The 16,634-nt window shown below is 39.6% G+C and overlaps 1 protein-coding gene across 4 annotated transcripts in view; it reads right to left on the minus strand.

Moving 5' to 3' along the window:
* The window catches only part of MEIS1 (Meis homeobox 1), a 142,061-nt gene that overhangs the window by 26,817 nt on the left and 98,610 nt on the right, over positions 1–16,634 (minus strand). The window lies entirely within an intron of this gene.

Consider the following 16,634-nt stretch of genomic DNA (forward strand, 5'->3'; position numbering starts at 1 on the left):
GTTCGAGTGAATAAGAAGTATTACAGGATTAGATAATAAAATGAAATTCATACCTTATACTAAGGATGTCTGGAATTCTACTGAAATTGATTTTAGCACAAACATTTTTGGCTCAAAAATCAAGAATATCCAAATGTGAAATACACAATTCTAAAGCCTGAAAGAGAAGCTGAGCAATAGTTCCAATCTAAAGACACAGACTGGCTTAAAACAACACATACCAGTGAATTCTCCCAAGGGAAAAAAAAAAAGGTTCCGAGGGTCACCGTTCCGTTCTATTATGAAAGGAAAAGGGCACCCTAAACCTCGATTTAACTATCTATGCCATCAACACGAAATTCTGTCCTATTGAATACTAATTAACATAGCTTTTAATCTTATTAATAATGTCTGATTAGATGCTAAAAAGCTTTGTTAATGACCTCTTCAATGCTCTTATATCTAAGTTTAAATATGTTCTATAGCTACACACATGGGATTCGTTTGTGCAGAGCAGAGATAGAGCAATTTTTCCCATAAGCATTGTCTCTGATTGTCATTTAATCAATAAATACACAATTAGAATAAGGCTTTGCTTTCATGGAATATAGTGCCTTCCTCTAAAGAGCTTCAAGTATATTACAGACAGGATGGTAATTAATCCCCATTACATCCCTTGGAGTGACATAAATGGAATCCATCATCCCTCTTGTTTTACAGGTGAGGAAACTGACCAGTGGACTGTACGGGCAGCAGCACATGTGATGCTTCCTGCTTCCTTGCCTCACTGTGACTGAAGGATAAGACAAATGTCTTTCTCTTTCAGCATCACCATCAATGCCCTCTGTTCAAAAACCTTCAGTTTGCTAACCATAGCCTACCAACCTGCCACCATCCAACTCGGGCCATCTCTCCAACTTTGTTGTCCTCTTTCCCCACCACACTTCCTTTCCTCAGCCACACCACCCCCCACTTTCTCCAACCCTAGGCTTCCTATCTCTCAGCCTCCCGCTCTAGTGTCTCTTTCAGGTCTCAGCTCAAACACCAGGTTTTACTCTCTCTCTCCTCACCACCACCTGACCTGTTTTGTTACTTCCTTAATAGCAAGCAACACTCTCCTCACCACCTGCTTTGATTATTTGCTGCCTTCATGATGCCACTCTCTACCAAGCCTAAACTCCTTGCCTTTCCCATCTGCCATCATCAAAGTCCATATGAGCACCTAAGAGGAAATCAGTAATTTTACGAGGAATAAAAGAATGGCTGCAACTTGTCTAGATATGGGTAGTTTCAGATCAAAACGTAACATCATTGTTTTAAAGTTCATAGAAAGTGGGCCCGGCAGCGTGGTCTAGTGGCTAAAGTCCTCGCCTTGCACGCCCGGGATCCCATATGGGTGCCGGTTCTAATCCCGGCAGCCCCGCTTCCCATCCAGCTCCCTGCCTGTGGCCCGGGAGAGCAGTCGAGGACAGCCCAAAGCTTTGGGACCCTGCACCCGCGTGGGAGACCCTGAAGAGGCTCCTGGCTTTGGATCGGCATAGCATCGGCCGTTGCGCTCACTTGGGGAGTGAATCATCAGACGGAAGATCTTCCTCTCTGTCTCTCCTCTCTGTATATCCGCCTTTCCAATAAAACATAATAAAAATAAATCTTTAAAAAAAAAAAGTGATGTTGATCCACTCTTCTCCAATGAAGGAATATAAGCACTACAATAGGTTCAAATTACAAGTGGCAATCACCCTTTTCAACAAAATACCACCCACTGTGGACAAACTCCCATGAACGGAAACTTAGATGACCCTAAAAAGAAAAACATGACTCCCAACATACAAACGTTTAACACACAGTACAAACCAAATGAATCATATACCCTACAAATGGAATACTGAGTTGCGGTTCAATACATAGCTATGCCTATACATACTGAAGAATTGCAGCTAACACATGTAACCTGCTATTATAGGGTGTAAGTCATGCTGACACTTGTTAAATATGTGACTTTAAACAAGTGAAAGCTTTTTAAATCCTTTTTTGTCATTCAGAATTCTAAGACCCACTAAAGTTAAAAGTTGTCCTAGCTAGAACTAGCCAGTATTACTGAGTATTAGTTAGTTAGAATGTCAGTTGAGTTTTCATATATCCAAGTTTCAATACTCAGCTATTGACAACATTCACCATATAGCGTTGTAGACAGGTGTACACAAATAATTTCTGATCTATAATATAGCTTGTAATACTATTTCTTTACGGTTTCCCAAGTCCTGTGGAAATCTCTTTGATCGCATTCCAAGACAATTAATAAATAAGCCAATAAATCTTTCTCAGTATGGCTAAAAGGCAAATAAACTTTTGCCCTGTCTTATAAGTTGTATCCTAATGTCATGACTAGAACTAGATGAAAATTAATATTTATGCCATTTATGTTTAGTGACTTTGGAAATTGAGAATTGCCATAGTAATTTATTTTTCTTGTGTTTTCAAGAGTATTTCTGCATGCCTGTTTGTGAGCAAGCTTCACATACATTTTCATAAAGGAATGGAATTCACATCTTATTTATGTAAGTGGTGGCAGCAAAATTTTATTCAGATCATTAAAATTACTTGAATTATTACAGTGCCAAGTAGTAGTAATATGACTGTCGAAATTTCAGTGCAAATGTTGGTTGTTTCCTCACATTATATAGTTTCTGATTTCATAATTTAAATATCATAAAATGAGAAGGCCTAACCTTTTCTTCCCTCTGTCACTTTTCATGTGATCTGATTTTAAGTAATTGGAACAAACTGTGTCTAATTTCATGCAGCATAATTGCTAGGCACCCTCAAGCTATGGAGACCCAGCGCTCTGTCTCCATTAAGCAATTTTCAGTTGCTCAGGATATACATTTTTTAGATAGAAATTAATGAGACTGGATGAAACTAAGTGTCACAATAATCTGGTCACTGTTAATGGCAGAAAGAGATCAACATTTCTAAAATCTTCCTCAATGCAGAGTGACTATTTTTCTTTTTCTCATCGTTCTTGGTCTTAGTGTCTCACAAACCTTCAATTTCCTGAACAAAAAAAAAAATCTATAATTGCTAGACTCACATGAAAGGCATAACTTTATGTAGCTAATCCACAGTTCACCAAAAATTCATAAGGAACCAGCCTTCCAAACAGAGATTCAATATGTTTAAGCATCTTTATTTCTATACATTTTTACCAGATAAGTTGTTGGCAGACAGCTTATTTATTTTGTTTGTTTGTCATTTATTAACTTGAAAAAATCCCACATGCCACAAGGCAAGGCTGCTGAAAACAATCCTTCAAAGACCTGTTTTTTTCAACCCACCAAGCTGGCCAGGCTACACAGGAGGCAGAGGCAGCAGCATTTTGCAAAAAAGGTAAAGAGCAATCCCTGAGAAGCGCCATTTTTTAGGGAAAATATGGTAAATTCATTCCACACCTTTGCAACTAAAGGCCTTGTGTCACACCTGACCATTTTCCCCAACACCTTGCCTCTAAATGACAAGGACGCTGGTTTATGAAAGATCAGTAGGTTCTCATGAAGGAAAGACGGATTGCATTTGCCAGATACACCAATCAACCTAATCACTTAGGGATATCAAAGCAAATTTGACCACAGTCCAATAGACCAGGAGGGAGACCTTGCCTTTGTTGTGTACATTAGCTTCATGCCATTATCTCTTAAAAGCTTAATTATTTGCAAACAATTGATCAAGATGGGAATTTGAGAAAGGATATGCAAGGGCCACTGGGAGAACTGCAAGGCATTAAAAGAGCAAACAAAATTACCTTTAGATCTTACAATAAGAATTAACGATTGAGAGGGGAGAGGCAGGCAAGGCAGTAGCTGCAAGGGCTCTTTCTGGAGTGTTTCCCATTTGATCTGCATTAACACCTCAGGAATGAGTGAAAGCCATAAAACAGTGATTATGTATGGGTAAGGCTGACCCTCCCTCCCAGCATTAAACCTGCACACATGCGGGAGGCTGCTTTCACTGGGGAGAGAAGACAGTCTGGACTCAAAAGCAAAAAAAAGAGTGGCCAGTGGGCAGTGGGAACTGAGCGGAAGGGAACAGCTCAGAGAATGATCATCATTATGTCAGTAATCAACACCCTGCCTTCTCCCTTCCAGGATAAATCTCTTGCTGAAATAGAATCCGTGTGCACTCTTCATGTGAGTCGGGATCTGCCGAGTGACTTCTAATGACCCAGTCTAGAATGATTGCTTAATAACCCCATCAAAGAATAAAACGATCCCAAGGGTATGTGTCCCGAATAATAGAAAGAGTTAGAGGATGTCTGAAAAAAAAAAATCTAAAAATAGCTTATGTAAAAGTTAGTCTGAACTGCCATTAAACCAGCCAGAGAGACAAGCAAGTGAAAAAAAAAAAAAAGAAAGAAAAGAAAAAAGAAAATGGTAACTTCCTAAAATGAAAGTTATCTCTACATCTTTCCAATGTTACTTTTTGAGATTGGCATGAGAGTGAGGTTTTGATGTTGTCTATCAAATATTGACAAGTTGACAACACACTGGAAGAAAATGTAAACAATCAAACAGACTTGCTCAGATGAGCATTAAAGGGAAAAGAGAAACTCTTCAACACACACAGATGGAAAACATTGTCTTCTATCTTAACGATATCCTTGACCAAATGCACCTTTCATCAGAATTTCCACCCGGGGCTGCAAATGTGGATGCCAAGACAGTGATGAACTTTATCTTATCTATCCTGGTAACCAAGTTTCAATAACGTCCTCTTCCTTACTGCCTTGCCCACTCTAACAGCACATTGTAATGGCAGCAGAAAATTTGAAAATAATCCTGTACAGAGCTCACGGGTGAGATAATAGAAGGCTACGCTGCCCCTTCTCAAGCCTCAGATTAGTAATTTCTTGTGACACAGAACTGCCTCTATACCGAAGCTGCAAAACAGCTATCACAAAGCAATAGAGGTGGAAGCAATTTTCAAGCAAAATGTTACATGCTATACTTTAAAAGGTATAGGAATAGGTACCGGAGCAGCTGATCTAACAGGAGGAATTATGGCAACTGTCCAATATAACCCTTATCAAGGCAATGTTCTGTTGCTTGGCTGAATATGTTGGAAGAACAATTTTGGAACTTCTTTTATCCTTTTTCCTCCAGCCTTTTGCCTCCTCCACAGCTAAGTTTAATGCATTAATACAAGTTGACCTTGAGCTAAACTCTGGTATGTGATGGAGAGATACTCCCTTTAAAGGGGGAAAAAAAATACCATATGGCTTTTAACCATTAGATCTCTGTGCCCTTTTAAAACTTCTACTGAGTTTTTGTCACTAAGGGAATACTATGGATCGAAGTTAAAATAACCAGTTAAAATAAAATATTTGACCTCTAAGAGGATAAGCAGAAACTTACTAACCAAATATATTTATGTTTGCTTAAAGTAACTCTGCTCTGCCTATAAAAACTTCTCCCTCTTTAAATAAACTTGCAACCATTTTTCTCCTTATGCCTTGACTATGAATAGCTTACATTGTGACAATTACATTGATCTTGGATACTTTTTTCCTTTTAAAAAAATCCATAATGCTTCCCTATTGTCTTTCAGCTTTATGAATTAGTTTTACTGTTTCAGTGAATGCTTTTTTGTCTTCTGACTGCACATTATCAAAGAGACACTTTGTGCCTCCCATTTGCATTACAAAAGCAGTGCACCGTGGAGTGGAAGCACATAGCCTGAATGCATAGTAGCTGAGTCTAGCATCCTCACACATGCTGGAATCAAAAGGAGGAACCGCGGCAGCAGGACCAGCTAGGAAGCCAGGAATGTTTGGAGCATCATCAGTGGAGTCACAGGATCTCGACCTCTCTCTCAGTTCTCCACCAACACTCCCACATGGCCTCGCTGCTCAGGCTAAATGTGCTCCATTTATTGTTTAGCTTTTTCTGAAGCCTAGTGGAGTCATTCCGCAGACAGTCCCTCTGATTTCCTGTCTATTCAGCTGTGGTTATAAGAAGTTGCCATGGGAGGTGTGTAAGGAGGAAAAGTCAGATGGGAATCTGTAAACTTGACCTGATCACCTGGAAATGGCACAGGTGTGGAAGGAAAAGTAGAATGCAAGGTAATATTTCATCGCAATCTTTGTGCTTTGTGCTAATGAAATATATTTACAATACACAGCAGAAAACAACATAGCTTCATGACCCATTATAAGAAGCCAGTAGTAAGATGCCCCTGCCTGGCTTACTAATTCTGTAATTTCTTTTATATATCAAGTAAGCAAAAAAGAAATAAGAACACTAAAAAAGAAGACAGGTACTCATCTTAAAACATTTCACCTTGTATTCAGGGTCTTTTTTTTTTTAACTGGCTACAAGTCTATAGTAATAACAGTATCTTGAGAAGGTATTTTAAAAAGTTCATGAAAACACAGTCAGAAACTAAATACTAAATATTTTCAAGCATCTGCATTAAAATGTTTTAATTTAGTCTATAAATTAGCCATTATATCTACTTCCTAAAAAATATTAAAATTCAATGCGGAGTGCTAAAATTATTTTGAGCAGTTATGATTATTAAAGAACCCCCAAATCTTGATTCTTTCAGTGGCAGACCACAGCTATGGGTTCAGAAGAGAAGCACAAAAATGGTCATTAAAAAAATAGGGTGGGGACACATGGGGGTGGGGATGGACAAGGGAGGAAACACAGGCTTCCCACTCGGGTGTCCTTGCTGACTCCTTGGAACTCTTACTGTTTGCCAGAGCAACACGTGCGTCGCATTCCTCAGCTCCTCTACTCTCAGCGACCCCAGGACTAAGTGCTGGGCTTAGCTAAGCAGGCTGCTGCCTGGCTGGGTCAGAACCCGCACAAGGGCCACAGCTTGGTCATGGCTTTTGCAGGCATCCGTCTGACCTGAATTTTTCCAAATCCCCTCCCTCCCACCACACCATTTTCAATTTCTCTGTTCCTTTTTGTTTCTTATAATTAGGAATGTATACTACTATGGAGCAGGAACAAAGTTATGCATTGTGGTGACCAGGGAGGAGAGTTGCCATTCCCAAACTGCATGCCTCGGCTAAATACCCAAATGTTGGGCAAACATCAAGCAAGTGGGACGGCAGGGAAAATTTGTTCATCAGAAGCCTCGCCCCACATGGTCCTTTGAGCCCCCAGCCAAAGGATTTTATTAATGGTAGTGTAGCAGCATTAGTAAGAGTGACAGAAGTGATCATCTAATCATTGCATGTATCACAAAAGGAGGATGCAGCCGTCTTTCCAAGTACTTCACATATATTCAACCTTATACAAATTTCAGAAGCAGGCACACCTATTATAGCCATGTTACAGAGGGAGAAGTGGGGTACAGGAGGAACAAAACATCTTTCTCAAGTGACACAGCTGGGAAGTAGAGCTGGGATTTTAAGCTTGGAGTAATGGGCATAATGGGAAAATTCCCTCCCAAATTATTTTGACTGTTCCATGATGGATCGATCAATCTGCCATTCCTGATGAGTTCATCATGAATACATATGATGATTCCTACTCATGCTCTGAAAAAAATATTATCTTAATGTGTATTACCATTTCTACAACTCAATTCTGATAGAACTGAGAAACAACAATAGATCTCACAAGAAGATAGAAATCTCCGTGGGAACAAATACACCCACCCCTTATTGTCTCTCATAGCATTGCTTATAAATAAAAGCATGATGGTAGGCTATATATTCCAGAACAACCTTACAGATCACAGAACCAAATGTCTGCTAATCCATCCAAACACACTGCAATATGCCTTAAATTGTCTGCTTCAAAATAAATTGCTGTGTGTTTTTCCAATTACTTTCATTTCTTACATGATTCTTAATCAAATATGAGTTAAATTACATTCAAAACCATTTTGTTTTAGTAGACAATTAATAAAAACACATGAATGATATTCCCACTCATGATGCAACTAGTCCAGCTCTATGCCCAATGAATATTTATTGTATGAATGAATGCTATTGAAATAAGAAATACCCCAAACTCTTCAACTAGACATCAAAAACTAGTGGTCCTGTTTCAACAATTATTCATTCCTTTCACACAATTCTATAAATCCTCAAACGGTATAGTCCTTACTTTATTTAACTGGCATTTATATCTTCGGAAGTGTCCTATGTGAAGGCAGTTTTTTTCAGTGCTTCCAGCATTCTCCCACTTCATCCTTTAAAGAAGACTATGGATCCTGAATTGAAGCACAGCCAGTTAAGCTGCTATCTGCAAATCTAGCATCGCATATGAGCACAAAGTCCTGGCCACACCACTTTTATTTAGATTCCTGCCAATGCACATGGGAAAGCATCAGAAGATGGCCGAAGTATTTGGGCCCCTGCCACCCTGCCATCCACCTGGGAGGCTCAGATGGAGGTCTGGGCTCCTGACTTAGGCTCTGCCCTGTTCATTGTGTCCAATTTGGGGAGTGAACCAGTGGACAGAAGATCTTCTCTCTCTCTCTTTCTCTCTCTCTCTCTTTCTCTTTCTCTTTCTCCCTGTAATTCTCCTTTTCAAATAAAAAAAAAATAGATTAAAAAATAAAAGCTGAAGCACCAAAGTTTTTCAGCTATTAAATAACAAAGAAGAAATTTGTAAGGTAAGGATTCTTACCTTTATTTTACTAGTTGATGCAGAAACACATAATCTATTTTTGCTTGCAAAAGTAGGATGAAAGTTGAATTTGGCCCATTGCTATTAATTGCTGCATTAATCTGTGTTTCTTTCTTAGGATCAGTAAATCATCCCCACTCCACCCCTGTTTCTCCCAAATCCACTGTATGTTATGGTTAACTTCTTTTTTATTTTTTTTTTAATTAAAGATGAGTTGTCTTTCTACTGTCCAACTCTAACATAATGGAATTCAATTTCACCATCTTCCCAATACCTGGCCCTGAAGTGAAGGAAGGATAAAGACGACCCATTCAACAAGCAGGGTCTTTCCCCAGGAACTTCACTTTCACACATACAACAAAGCAGCAGCAGCACATCATACTGGACAACTTTCCAAAACGGAACTTCATGATTGTCTCACACAATAAAGTCCAATAAAGGGAGGCTCTTTTTCCAACTACGTACAGCTCCTCTCTGCTATTTCTGTGAGCACACCAGCTAAAAGGAGACCTATCACCAACCGAAAGAACACTTTTCCACTTTAGAAAGCAGAGTGAAAGGGTTTTGAAACCATTAAGAGAAAAGAAAAGGGAGATGAAATACTACCACCATTCTGGAATAAGTCTGTTGACAGTAATCATTATTGCCTTTACAGATGCCCCATCCAGCATTAAATATTCATGAAAAATCCTTGTATAAAAAAATAAAGTAACCATAAGGCAGAAGCAAAAACAGTATGTTTGGTCAGGAGATTTTTTTTTTTTTTTCCCAAGGGCGAGGAAGATAGAGATGGGGGTGGGGAGGGTAGGAAGAGATGGGGAATTTGTGCAGCTCCCGATCTGACTAAAGACCCCTGGAACTGGTACTCATTCTCTAGTGCTAATTTTCCCACTTAAATTACAGTGATGGTGTAGCCTCATCTCATTAGAGATCATTGTCCCCAGTAGACAGTTGTGTTTATGGGGGACTCTGGCTGTTCCACACCTGCTGATCAGGTTGCTATGTGATCAAGGCTGCATACAAACAGCAGACTCGAGCTTGCTGGACTGCAACTGATGAGCCCGGGCTAATTCAGGGGTGATTATGTAGTTTACTGGACCACTAAACCTCTTTAAGCTTGTAATTACTGCCTATTTGAGTAAAGAACATTCAAAAGCAATTCACTGCATCATGCCTGCCACAGCTGGAAGCAGGCTGCCAGCAGTCTGTGGGGACATTAAAATCTACAGGGACGTGGATGGAAGCCCAGCGAGCAGACACGATGAAGCAGCACCCGCCGCCAAGGACGTGCTCATTCCGGCTCACCTCTTCTGACCAAGCTTACATTAAGGTGCAATGAAAACTATACAACAGCCATAAAGATGACAAATAATGGAATGCAGGGGGACAAACTACATTTTAATGACTCCTTCTTGCCTTTGTAAAGCTAAAAAAAAAAAAAAAAAAAAAACTTTTTACAATACCAGACAGAGCATGTCTCAAATAATGCACACCACTGAGATGTATGTACTGTATGCTCCCTGCAAGGTGCATCCCAGAGACATCCACTTGAAAACACAATGCCCACCTTCCAGGCCTTCTAAACACACTGGGATGCCCAGGCCCTTGAGCTCTTTCTCACCCACTTAGCTGCTGTGTTTATCACCCTCACTGGGAGAACACTGCTTGGCCAGCTCAGTCAGGTTCTCCCCAAGTCACATGAATTAAAATGCTCCTCAGACACTTGAGTAAAATTCACTTCCAAAAGTTCAGAGATTTAAAGAAAAAAAAAAAGATTCCATATTTGTCAATGTTCTGACTCTCTTTTTACTGTCACCTTAATGGCGGCTGCAGTTCTTTTGTGCATTGCTATGCGTACAATTCTTACTTGTCTCTAAGTAACAACAACAACAAAAAAAGACTGGAACTTAATGAAGGGGGATTAAGTTAATTTCTTCTTTAGCTAACAGTTTCCTGTCTCCTAAAATGCAGACTTTGGTGAACATAATGTTCGGGGAGGGAGAATTAAGCTTTTTATTTCACTAAAATCTCCACTTTGGAATATTGATATTAAAATATTAAGATGATGTTTATTCTTTAAGAGTATGTAAATTTAGAATTAAACAAAGCCATAGAAATCCTCTCTGACTACTCCATCCAAAGTCCACAGATCCAGGGGGTTTATGTGTTATCTAGACATCATTCCTATTAATATTCATTAGATGGGTCTGCTTGCATTTTTATAAGCTGTGAGAGAGGCAAAAGAAACAATCAGAATTCTTTAACACAGAGACATTATCAATTCAACATATGCCAAATAGCAGAGCACCCAGATTTGAAGTTAAGATTCAAATGCAATTTACCTTTACTAAGCTGACTTTTGTGAAAATTCTTTTTCCATTACCCATTGTCATCCAAGCTTTTCAATTGTCTCTATTCTCTATAACATATACTCCAATTTTTAATTTAAGAGATTATTCAGCACTATAGTTTATCTTGGTTAACAACAAAACCCTTACCTTGCAATCAAACTAAAAAGAATTTCCCCTGAGGGGGGAAAAAATCCCAAAAAACTTTGTTTTAGTAATGAGATTATCTTTATCTTTATGAACCTCCTTAAGCAAACTCCTTCTAACTCCTGAAAGCACTTCTTGATGGGAATGCACTGTCTGTCTCCAAAGTGGATTATGGAAGAGAGAAGGTTCTTAGGAAAATTTGGGCAGCTCCCCAATGTTTATTTCCCCAATTGTGCTTTCATAGTTGAATCTGCCTCTGTGGATAGGGCAGCGCTGGCACAGGGAGCACTTGTTTCTGTGGGGTCATCACAGACATTTATGGAACTTGGGCGATCATGGGAAGCAAGAGCTGAGTCTGTCACTGGCAGGATTACAAGACCAAGTTGGCAAAAATAAAGTAGCCAAAGTTAACTGTAAGGCCAGTTTGAGATTTCCTGGCAAAACTTTGAGTTTTGGCAATCCCTTACGTTTGTGTTACATGTCTCATTTTCAATGAACTTTTCTTCTATTTCGGCAAGTTTGAGCCTCAGCATTACCTAGTGGGGTAGAAAGGCCAGGTAATGTTACACCTCCTTTTCTGCAAAAGAACACAGAGCTCTTACCGCACACATGATGAGTTACACAGCACTGTGCGGCCGGGAAAACTGGGCTTTCAAGCCTGGAGCCCAGGCCTCCTACTTCTCAAGCTGGTTCTCTTTATACTCCACTCAAGCTCAAAGTTTATCTGGTTAAAGATAAAATAAAAAAACTGCAGGCACATTTGTCAGCAACCTGCTGGGAGGTAGTGGAGCCAGCCCCTGCATGGATGTGTAAACATGCACTGCTCCACACACAGGGTGAAGAAAAAAAGAGCTAAAAGCAAAAACAAAGCAGATGATCTTCCAAATTGGCTATCAGCATTTTTAACAAACTTCTATGAGGAACCAAATTGATAACGCTCAACAATAAATCTTCAACGAAGACTTTCAAACAGGCTTTGGGAGAGAAATAGTCTTAGGTTTCAACTAGATAGTTTGCTTCTCTGTAAAACAACTAGATACAATTTTGATTTAGTCAATAGGTTTTTCTTTGCTCCTTTATGAGTGACATAGGCCTACTCATGACACAGACCTGGAGCGTAATTTTCCCTCTTCCCAAGTCATTCCCTAAGGCCTGTATAAAGAGTCACCAAACTGCTCAAGGAAAGAGGTGGTCGTTAAATCCAGTTAAGTTATTTCAAGACCGAACACATATTGACTAGATAATCTTTATGAGATCATCTCAGTTCTCAGAGATTTGGCAGTTTTTGGTTTAGTAAGTAGGCCACTGGTTGAGTTGCCTATATTATCCATAGGGACACCTGATACAAGTGCCAGCTCTGCTTTCGATGATTTTTGTTTCCAGCTTCCTGATAATATGCAGCTTGGGAGGCAAAGGCGATGGCTGTCTCATGCGGAAGACCTAGCGTGCGTTCCTGGCTCCCAACGCTCCCAGCTCTGGTGGGCATTAGGACAGTGAACCAATGGACAAGAGCTCTCTCACTGTCTCTCTGTAGCCTGCCTCTTTCTGTCTCTCTGCCTGTCAAACAAATACAATTTTTTTCCAGTAAGGACAGTAAAATGTGTGACAATCCAAATGAGACAATACATGTCCAACTGAGAAGAGCACCAAGAGTCTAAATATAAAGAAATGATGAGGAGAAGGAAATGCTGATTGCTCTGACATATATGCAATATATCCATATGTGTGTATGTCGAAACACCATGCTGCAGTTCATAAAATTTTACACTTGTTCATCAGAACAAGTCTTCTAAAGTAGAAAGAAGAGAGTTTTCAGGGGAAACACCTAGGAAATGTACACTAATGCATTATAAGTTCTGTACATTTCCTACATCACTATTAGTGCTGTCCCCTCTGATCTACTAAAAAGTGTAAGTCAAGCTAAAAAGTATAATTGAAAAAAAATGCCTAGTTTAAAGGTGCTTAGTGTGGTGTAGCACATATTTAGCGCTTAGTAAACAGTAACCGAATCTGAGATGACTCTTAAGTGTATGTTATACTGAAAATTCATAAAATAGATACTAGTGATCAATTTTTGAGAGAGGATTTTACTAGATAACTCTCCTATAAGGTTTTTTTTCCTGGTGTCAAATTCTATGTTATTATATTTCACTGCAAAGCTCTTTATTTGGACAGACTCCCTTCCAGGTTAGCTGAGGGCAGAGTTGGCTACAGGGGTGTGTGACCCGTGCTCAGCGCACCCCACGGGGACAGTCCTGGTCCTTGGCTTCCTGTGCACTGTCACCATCCTGAAACCAGTTTTTGGAGAAGCCTGTGTGCTTTATGTGGAGGACTTACACATGTGCCACAAGTTCACAGCTGGTTCTGTGGAAGGAAGTGGGCTATGTTTTCCCTAGCAGGTGCTTTATGTTCAGCTAGGACTCCTCTTGAGTTTATCTGAGCATCACAAAGGTAAATAAATAATTACTATGTTCCTACAAACAAACGAGGGTAAAAAAAAAAAAGCATTAAGAGAGCAAGGTGCAGGAGCTGAGACTGACAGCTTGGCTGTGTGTTCAGACCTCCGACAATGAGCAGGGACACTTGGGTGACCCTCTCAGAGCTGTCCAAGTGTCACCACACATTCCAGTAAGAGCCTAAGTCTCCCTTGGGGACTGACTCAGATACCAAGAAAACACTGCATCTTATAAAATCTATGGGGGAAGGGAGAAACAGCACTGAGGACCATGCCCTCTGGTCTTAGGGTGGCAAGAGTCTGTGGTGTGATGGCTGCCAGTCAGAAGTGGCAATTCGCCCACCTTTCTTGGCAGAGGACAGGCCCCACATTGGGCAGAAAAGTGTGCTCTCGAGAAAAGGGAACACACTTTTGGCCTGGGTTCCAGCTAGGATAGATGAAGATAAGAACTCACCCTTGCATGCCAACCAAATGTTGCTGTAATTAAAAACAATCCTTTGGAAAGCTGTTTGGAAACTATGGCAATGCCAGGACATCCACAATACGAGCTCATCAATAGTTACAATTAATTCACATAATCACAGGACTTTGGGACTTCTTAAAAGAACCCAGCTTTTTTTGTTGAAATGCAACTAAATACGTAAAGAGGCAAACTGAAGAAAAGACACACATGATGTGATAAAGTTTCTGAAATTTCCAGCACATTTGGATTCTGTGTATCACCTCAAACCTCCTAAGATGGCAGCATTGAGTTATAAAAATGTAAGATTCCATCATTTTGATGATGCCAAATGATGAACTCAACTATTACATGCATATATTTTGTTTAATGGCTACATTTATTTTAATAACAAAGGGAAACTAGATTTTAAAGATGAAAGCTTTTTTCCCCCATGACTCCAATGCAACTGGGATTTAAAAAATCTGTGATGTTAACCAATATGTGATAATGGATGCTCTCAGGGGTCCTATTTTATAGTGTTTTATGCAATCGAAACCTATGCTGAATAACTACCACTAGAGTATTTACCTCTATTTTAAGAAGGCACAATTGGGGTGAATTAGAGGACCTCTTAATTGTCCAGTGTTGCTTTTCTCTGCATGAGAAATAGTGGTGCAAAAAGATTAACTCACCAAAGATTTATTATAAATGATAGAGGAAAGTACTATTCATTATATTTCAGGGATAAGAAAATAATTGCACGACCTCTTTTACCCTACATTTGGAAATCTTCCAACAATGTTGAATATTTTGTTAGGAATCAGAAAAATAAATCACACCAAGTAATCTGAGTTTAATTCTGGCTAGATTTAATCGTTGTACTACCTATCTATTGCAAAATAGGAAAAATCTCATCAAAAATAATTCCCACAGTAATAAAATACACCATTTCAGGACCTCCTATTCAGCCACTACAACTTCCCTTTTCATTCTCCAGCATAGAGCTTCAAAATTAGAGAAAGAAATGCAGAGAATGAACATTTGTCTGGCTAAGAACTCTGGTGAAATGATAGAAAGCAAAACAATGCAGTCACGCTTTCTGCTGAGAACCCTGCTACCAAACTCCAGAACACAGCAGGTGTATCTGCTCACCACACACAGACACTATCTTGGCCCAAAATGGCAGCTTGTGATTAATGGCTGCATCTTCCTGGGCCCTGCTGCACTCAGGCCTGGGGTCTGATCCTGACACTACGGCCTTCGTCCACAGCCAATCAGCAGATGTAAGCACACAGGCCCTGTCAGGTTGACATATCATTCCTTCGACAATGTCAGTGAGTATTAATGTTCAATTATCTGTCCTAGAAATGACCCTCGCCTTTACGCATTGTGTAACCGTGTCCATGGCACTCTTGTAATCCCAAAGACAAGGACAGAAATGTCTGCAATAAACCAGCCACCGGGAGTTGGCTTTGCAACACTGTCATGACATTGCCTTGCAGATCTAAATAGGAGGCCCATGTTTAATGCTTTTTGTAATATATGTTTGAAGGACTCCAGAGTCATTTATTCACTTATTTATTTAGCTACTTGCCTTTTAGCCTGTTTTATGTCACTAGTCCTTTCTCTCTAGTTACAGAAACTCCAAACAAATCATCTTGTGACGACCATCACACTGAGCCAGTTGTTCTTTATGTACGACAATCAGCTGTTCATTATGTGTAGGGTACCTTTCTATTCTATAAAGTCAGATGTTTATCATTTACAATCAAACCAGAATGACACCAGTAAAGTCTTCTGGAGTGGTGTCAAGATCAACTCAACTTGAACTTGTGCAGCTAAAGGACTCTGTCCCAGCCAGGCAGCCCTCATTTTCATTGCATGAAATGAAGCTTCAGGAAAGAAATGAGCTCAGAAACATACCTGGGATTGTTGGCCTGTTAACCTGCACAGTGGCTCGTGTATTTTATTCTGTGGGTGTGCTTTAATTAAATTTTAAATCCCCCTTTTCTCTCAAATATCATGGTGAGAAAACATTTATCTGGGTAGACGGCTGCATTTGCATGGTTTTCATTGAACCTACATTCAAAGGTTATCAATAACAAGTTTGCAAACTTCTCACACAGCCAGTACTGAAAGATAATGTACAGTAATTGCATGATAACTTCCTCCAAAACTGAGATAAAACCTGTAATGCAATCTTGAGTTCACCAACCTACTTGTGATATGCAGACCTAAGTGACTAGGATTGGGGCTCAGTGAATTTTCCCCATGGTGCTCATTTTCAAGGGACAGAAAATACAACTATTTTCCTGTGGAAAACCACTAAGAATTCAGTATCTCATCTTAATTTTAACATGTGAAAAAGAGGTTGATTGTAAGATATGCTTGTTAAAAGTGTACCAGTCCTTGGCCACAATGTGGTATATAGAACTATTTTTATTTACATTCTTAGCTACACAGTGAAAATCTTTTTTGTGTTCTTTTCTTGTTCTTTTTCCTCTAACACATTTTCAATAATATATATATATTTTCCAAATGCTTTCCATTTTCCTGCAGCTCCCAATCCTACTTCTTGGACATTCCACAGCTGACTTGGCAGCCAATCTGCAGAAGAT

The sequence above is a fragment of the Ochotona curzoniae genome, unplaced genomic scaffold (assembly GCF_017591425.1).
Source record: "Ochotona curzoniae isolate NIBS_2020 unplaced genomic scaffold, NIBS_Ocur_1.0 contig_883, whole genome shotgun sequence".
NCBI lineage: Eukaryota > Metazoa > Chordata > Mammalia > Lagomorpha > Ochotonidae > Ochotona > Ochotona curzoniae.